Here is an 8,513-nt window from a genome sequence, read left to right on the forward strand (position 1 = left end):
TTATGTTAAACTAGTAATCTTCCATTTAAATGGGAATAAGCCACATTTAAAGGTTAAAATACGTTTATTGACGTTTCAATTTCCACTTCGGAAATCGTTCTCAAAATATGTATTTTGAGAACGATTTCCGAAGTGGAAATTGAAACGTCAATAAACGTATTTTAACCTTTAAATGTGGCTTATTCCCATTTAAATAGTAATTAATTTAAAATGCCACAAGAAAATAGCTTCAGAACAATAGTAATCTTCCATTTGCCACATCCTTTTGCCCTCTCAGGGGTCCGACTGGGTTACCGGTTTTTGTTTTACCCATTTTTCTATAGCTTTCTGTTTTTCGCCATCGTCTAAATTTTTCAATATTTTTCCCTGTATTTCTTCCGATTCATTCGATGTAGTCTATTTATTTCCTTCTGGGTCTTCCCATTCTCATTTTTATTCTACTTCCCAATCTTAATATTTGCCTTGTAATTCTTTCTTAATGTTTTTTTTTCTAAACAATTGTTTAGTTTTCGCTTGCATGTGTAATTATTAATACTATTATCGTTTTGAGAATTTTTCTCTTGACTGCCATGCCAATTTACATCTTTGTGTTTGAGTATTGTTATATTAATTGTGTAGTATAATCATGTAGACTTATTTCATCTGTTTGTTATTTCCGCGTCTATTTTGCCATCACCATTTACAATGCTGCCCAGATATAAGTACATTGCTATTTTTTATAATATTGTATTACATTTATCCTCTTTATTATTTTGGTCTTCTTTCTGAATAACCATAATCGTTTTTGTTTTATTGATATAAACCTCCATTTTCATTTTTATTATTGCTTCATTACAAGAACTCACTAGCCGTTGCATTTTATTTTTCTTGTTTCCTACTAGTTCAATATCAACTGCGTAGAGTAAACTCTGTCTAAGAAATTTCGTACAACAGTAGAAGGTTGTTGATTCAAAATTGGCTGTGGATTTTGCTGACAGATAAGTTGGTCCAGTTTGCATTTCTTGGTTCGGATTTTTTTTGTCAGAAATTTGTTGGGCTTTTTGGTGGGAAAGGCAATCAAAAGTATTCCATAATAATGGATGTATATTATAAGAGTGGATGTCATTGTAGGTTATTAATAGTTTGGAAATCGTTGTTTCTAAGTTGCGTAGGGTGGAATGAATTGAATTTCGAAGAAGCAAAAAGCCTTAAGAATTTTGTAAATGGATAACAATTTAGTCTGGTGTATAAATTGAAGGGATTTTGGAATGACTTATTGGTCACGACATAATTTAAGAAAAGCATGGTTACAGAAAAGACGGTATGATTTATAACGGTTTATGATCATAAATCCACCCATACTAACACGACTATACACAATTTATCATCCCATCCTACATAACATAAACTGACAGCCTATCGTAGCATGTTATATCGAGTAATAGAAATTCCGATGTCAAAATACAACTTTGAGACATAATTAAATATCATTAAGCAAATAGCAGTAAACAATGGGTACAACGAACCAACAATCAATAAAATTTTAAATCAAAAACTACACAAGGAAGTCCTGATATTAGTATTTCCACCACCAGAGAAAAAACCCAGTACCTTCTGCTTGATTACATATACAGGCAAAATAACAACAAAAATAGCCAAACACATAAAAAAGAAAGGAATAACACCAGCTTTTAGAACGAACAACAACTTAGGCAAATATATTAAAAATAACAAGAGCCAAAATGAAAAGCGCTTACACAGTGGTGTATACAAACTTGCTAAAATGTGGCGACTGCCCAAAAACTTACATCAGTCAAACTGGTAGAATCTTTAACAAACGTATAGCAGAACATAAAAGGACTTTCAATAATAGGAAAACAGATTCTACATACACACTTTGTAGCATTTGTAAATTCCTTGGTATATTTTGAAATATTTGCATCGCCGAGTTGTACGCGATGTACATGTACAGATGATACATGTACAGATGTGTATTTTCTCGGCATTCTTTTGATCGAAAGCCACTTTTAGGATATTCTGCGCGTCAAATAAATAGTAAATTAACCGTTTATATGTTTTGTTTATACCAAGTTAAGCTAATGATTTTTAAGAATTTACTCACTCTTGCTGAAGCCCTTTATGGGGCCACTTGCTTACAGTGTTAGTCCAAATTTTTTGTCGAATTTGTAATGTTTTCTGTTTTTCATCCTTTTTTCATTGGAAAATATGTAGCAGTCTAAAGTTATTAGTTAGTTGAAGCAGTCGTATTTAGTTGAGTCGGAAAAAAATTGGCAAATTTGTTAGAAAAGTGATTTTTACTCAAAGTAATGTTTCTGCTCAAATAAGAGTAATCACTGGCTTTTTTGTATGCCGTCTGTCATACGAGATATTTGTTACACGGCGATTACAACAATTTTGAAAAATACTTACGTATTCCAGTTTTTTTTAAGAAGCCAAGTCCAAGGTTTGCATTTATTGCCCCTTAAACCTCACTTTTGTTTGTCCCTGGTCGTCGTTCCAGACTATAGATGAAGTTTTGTTCGTGTGTCAGAGATTACCAGTCCAGTTCCTACCCCCAGAAATTTTAGTCCAGTTCAGTTTACATCTTAAGTGCATTTTAGTGAAATCCAGGTATTTTTTTTTGTTTGAACTTTTCAAGTAAAGATAGACATTTCTTTTTCTAATAATAATAATTACTTTCATAACAAAAGAAATTGTAATAATTATAACTGTAAATTTTATGCTGTGGCCATGGCTGTCATATAATTTATTCTCTAGTCTAGTTTTATTTTTTGACATTGGTGTGTTTTGTTTTTAGAAAAAGGTTAACCCCTATAAATAATATCATTTAAAAAGATAATTTTTTATTTGCAATGATTTGTTTCTGCCACAAATTATAGCCCAGTAACATTGTAAGTTTTTGTAGTATCTCTAACTACTAGAGTTTGTAAACGGATTGGACATAGTAAGTTTTTCTTCTTTGTTATTTTGGTATAAATCTTTGTAACTTTAGTATTTTTGTGTCATTTATATTTGTAACTATTTGTGGTGAGACAACAATAAATGTTTAATTTATTTCTCTAAACCATTTTGTCTATTTTTTTTTAAAGTTCCTAACCCCCTTTTGTGTTTTTAGGACGGAAGAACCCTTTCTTTCATCCAGTAGGTTTACTCGAAGCGGCGTCCTTATTTCAAATAGCTAGAGGGAACTCTTGTGTTTTGTTTGTTTGTTTATTCCAGGAGATTCATGTAAGTACCCCTTTGTTACATTTTTGTAGTTGCCCTAATCTAACCCCCTTGCCATGCAACTTATCCACGACCCAGTTCTCCAAATAAACTCTAAGAGCCGTTCGCATAAGTTTCGATTTGTTTTGCTTGCTTTATATCTGCCCCAATAATTTCTGTCCCAATTTTTTAACCCCTGTAGTAATATCCTATGTGGTAGGCAAAAAATTATTCGTTACAACTTCACCTTCTAGATCATAATTATTCTTTTAATGAAGAATTTCAAATTCTTCATATTTAAAATAAAGGCCTTAAGCTATTTTTATTAGAATCTATGAAAATTAACAAATTATAAAACAAAGACATAATTCTGAATGACCAACTTGAGACAAACAGTTCTCCGCTCCTTAACCTATTTCGAAAAGACTATAAATTGTAAACACATTCAAAAATAGATCACTTAAAAAAGAAAGGCACTCTGCCGAAACAGCTGTAGTGATAAAATATTATACTAAATTTTGTGAAAGTTTTAAAAACAAAGTTTTCAGTATTTTATTGTTGTATAAAATAAATTTCCATCAAGTAACGGTCGAATTCATTACTCAAATATTTATAGATTATTGATAATTCACTTTCCTTTTCTGTTATGTGATTCAGAGCCCAATGAGAGTACAAGTCAATTTACTACACATTGGATAATATACAGCGCCACACCACTCCTAATAAAAGTGACTTTTCACATTTCCATTGGTGTCTCATGAATGGTTGGGTTTCCATTAGTATTCCTTGTCAGTATCATCTTGCATATTATATGGGAGCGACCCGGCATATAAAATGGATCTGTTGTCGTTTAGATTAGCGCCGGGTTTGCCATATTTGTCGTGTTCGTACCCTTTCGTTTCCTTTACGGTGCTATGTGTGTTTTTTTATGGCAAATATAATCATCTTTCGTTATTATTCTAGTATGCACTTCGCGGAATTTATTAATTGTTAATGTGAGTGTGTTGGTTTTTTGTCAAAGGAATTTTTAATATATACTTCTTTATGAATGATACAGCGAATTAATAAAATTTTTACATTTCTATTTTTAGACTATAAATATACACTGCTCCACAAAATTAGCTGATTACATAAAACTCTAAAGTTTTGTACTTCTGGTTTTATTGAATTGTCTTGTGTTTGTGTTGTGTAACTAAATATAATTATCAAAAAATAAGTTAACTTCAAACAATCGGTTTTTAAACGTCTGTCATTTTTTTGGCTGAAAAGGAATTATTGGATATTGGACTTTACTATATAGACTTTACAGTCTGACCTATGTAGCAAGAATTATATTCAGCACAGGGAATATGTTAAATAACATTAATTTATAGGAAAATAAGTTCCTAACAGTTTTATTGCTAATTTATTGCTAAGTTTTTATTGCTAATTTAACTGGCATATTTTTAAATAGTTTATTAAGTTTATCTGTTACTTAGGAAAGTAGGGTAATTAAGAATAATGAAATATTGACGCAGTCAAAGGAGTCCCATGGGTTATCCCTGTTGTTTGCAGAGCTATATTATTAACAGTGTTATTTGAAATTGAACTTAATTGCTCACGATTTTTCAAGATCAAGACACCCTTGTCCCTCCTAAAACAAATTGATGTTGTTTATTACATTCCCCTACCAATTCTTGTTACATAGATAATACTGGCGGGCACTTAAATGTAGATTAACTCCCCACTGCAGTAATACCAATTTATCTAAGCGCACTTGTGCTCTAACAGAAGATGCTATCACTACTAAACATAAGGTAAATTAGGAATACGTTAAAATTCTTTGTAATGAAAGAAATTTTAATAAAAGACAGTTTCTTTAAATGTATTACATAATTAAACATCCGAATGCTCTCAATAAGAGAACTGGCATTAGTAACTTGAATAAAATCTGTCATTATTTAATTTTGCAGAACTGATTTTAAATTGTGATTCTTTATACAGATTTAACTAACTGACATTTAATAATTTTTATAGATTTCATACCTAGTCGATTACTTAAATAAATAATTAAATAAATTAATGAATAATAATAAATCAAAAATTAATTAAATATTAAATAATATTCAATACGTACTTGTTAACTGCATGGTTGTTTTGTTGGATATAATAAACCAGAAAAAAACGATTATGATTTTTTTCACTTAAATCGGTAGTGAGGCGATGGGCTAGCAACTCATCCCTCGTTAAAAGAAATAAATGCTAAAAATTTCGATCAAAAGCTTCGGAATACAAATGATGGATCAAAACAAAGACGACTAATGCAACGGAAAAGGAAAATGATATTGGTTTCATGAAACGTACAAGGACTTACAACCAAACAAGCAGAAGTATTCAACAAATTAGAGGAAAGAAAAATAGATATATGTATTCTCACCGAGACCAAGCAAAAGCGAAAAGGAAATGAAGAGATAGGAGATTCCTAAGAGAGGAGTCTCCATTGCCATTCAAAATAATCTTAAAAACAATATTAAATCGTGGACTGAAGTAAATGAACAACTGCTAATACTGGAAATAAAACAAAATGGGACAACATCGTAATTGTCGAAGTGTATGCCCCAAATGAAGATGCAGATCCAGAAAGTAAAGACGATTTCTATAACAATGAAATACTCTTTGAAGTTAAAGAAAACTGTAAAAGCTTTATACTACGAGATTTAAACGACAGAGTTGGGAGAGAAGAAAATATCAGAGTCGTAGGAAGATATGGGGAACAAATAGCCAATGACAATGGAATGCAACTTAGAGATTTTTGTGAAATAATGTCTCTCAAAAGTATGAATGGATTTTTTCAATATAGAGACATCCACAAAGTTACGTGGATACAACCTACTAGGAATCTGCGGTCGATAATCGACTATGTAATCCAACGTCAAACTTCCCAGATGAAAACAACTGTCGTAAGGGTATACCGTGGATCAGAATGTGGATCCGACCATTGTTTACTTATGGCCAATGTGATAGTTAATTATCGCAAAAACAATAATACTCAGATACAGAATATTGAAAAGGGACAAGAAGTAATATCCCCTAAATATAACCTAGAAAGCTTAAAAGAAGATTCAACGAAATTTCTTTACAAATTACGACTAGCCACAAAATTACAAAATGTAAATCGAGAAAATATATCAGCGGAAGAATTATACCAGCAACTTAAAAAATGCATTTATGAGACTGGAAGTGAAGCTTTGGGGTATAAAGACAAACATGAAACAAAAAATCAAGAATGGTGGTCGGAGAAAATGCAAAAGTTGAAGGTTATAAAATCTGTGTATGTAAATTCTAAGAGATCGAAATTGAAGAAATATCAAAACGTACACAAATAATTGAGATAACAACCGGAAAGTTAAGCGATGCCCTCAAAACATCGAAAAACGATCGAGTTGGTAAAGTATGCACCAAAAATATCACATGAGATATTGGTTCAACTATTTAACAAATGCTTAAAAGGACAAAATATCCCTAATGATTGGAATGTTGGATACATCAGCTCAATATTCAAGTAATGCACTCATGGTATATTCGTTTTGCAGCAGGTAATCGAAAAACGGAAGGCAAGGAACCTATCTACCGACCTATTGTTTGTAGATTTAGAGAAGGCATACGATACGGTATCTTTGAAAAAACTGTTTCAAACATTGACGAAAGTAGCTCTCAGTAGAAAGTATGTGGATGCTAGCGCAAATATATACAAAAATTCAAGAAGTGTCGTTAAAGAAGGAAACTTTATATCCGAATCATTTCCAATAACAAAGGAGCTTAAACAAGGATATTGTCTATCTCCGACCTTATTTAAAATATATATTCAGTCATCAGTAGAGCAGTGGAAGAAACCAGTATCCGCAATGGAAATAGAAATAGGCGATGATAAATGTCTAACAACTTTATTTTTCTTAGATGATCAGGTAGTCATAGCGAATGATGAGGAAAACATGGACTACATGCTTAAAAAACTAAAGAAGGAATATAAAAAATGAGGCCTCAATATGAATATGCCAAAGACAGAGTATCTTAAAATAGGAGATGATGAAGAAGATCCACAGTTAGAAATTAGAAACACAAAAACATGTAATGAATATAAATATCTCGGATCTATAATATCTAAAGAAGGCACTACCAAAAGAGATATCGAAAACAGAACGCAGCAGGGAAAAAAAGCGGTAAACATTCTAAATTCTCTAATTTGGTCTAAAGATATTAGACAACAAACAAAATTGACAATCTATCGAACCTTGGCAGAGCCTATTATGACTTATGTGGCAGAAGTTTGGCAGATCACGAAAAAAGATAGAAAAAGAATAGAAGTAGTAGAAATGGATTTTCTAAGGAGAGCGTGTGGTGTATCCAAAAAAGATTATATCAGGAATGAATATATTAGAAGAAGGACAAATACTATATATTCCAGTGTAGACAGAATTGAAACGAGACAACTAGTGTGGTATGGTCACGTGAAACGAATAAATGAAGATAGATGGCCAAAGAAAGGTTTAAATTACATACCACAACAAAGAAGAAGAAGGGGAAGGCCTTCAGTTGCCTGGGAAGAAAACATACGGCACATAATGAGAGATAGAGCCATCAAAGAAGACGAATGGATGAACAGAAAACAATGGCGGTCGAAATGCGAGAAGCGGCAGGGGCTGTAGGAACCTCGCTTATATATATAATATATATATATATATATATATATATATATATATATATATATATATATATATATATATATAGATATATATATATAGATATATATATATATATATATATATATATATATATATATATATATATATAGATATATATATATATATATATATATATATATATATATATTTATATATATATATAGATAGATATAGATATATATATATATATATATATATATATATATATACATATATATATATATATATATATATATATAAATATATATATATATATATATATATATATATATATATATATATATATGTATATATATATATTGAAAAAGTTGTATTTTATTAATTTTATTTTTATTTATAATAAATGTTGTAATTTTTAAAATATGTGGTTCGTTGTTTAATTTAATATATACCTCAGCTAGCTCAATTATGTGTTCTAAGCAATCTGTCACTGTGTGACGTCGACTCTGTAGTCTCCTGGTAGAGTTCAAAAAGAAATTAAACCAAAATTTACTTTAGACTTTTGATAAATTAACCCAAATGAAGCACGTTATTTATTAATATTGAATAAATTTAATATAAACAATAAAATTCGTCTGCAACTTGGGT

Source organism: Diabrotica undecimpunctata, chromosome 1 (assembly GCF_040954645.1).
Source record: "Diabrotica undecimpunctata isolate CICGRU chromosome 1, icDiaUnde3, whole genome shotgun sequence".
Taxonomy (NCBI): domain Eukaryota; kingdom Metazoa; phylum Arthropoda; class Insecta; order Coleoptera; family Chrysomelidae; genus Diabrotica; species Diabrotica undecimpunctata.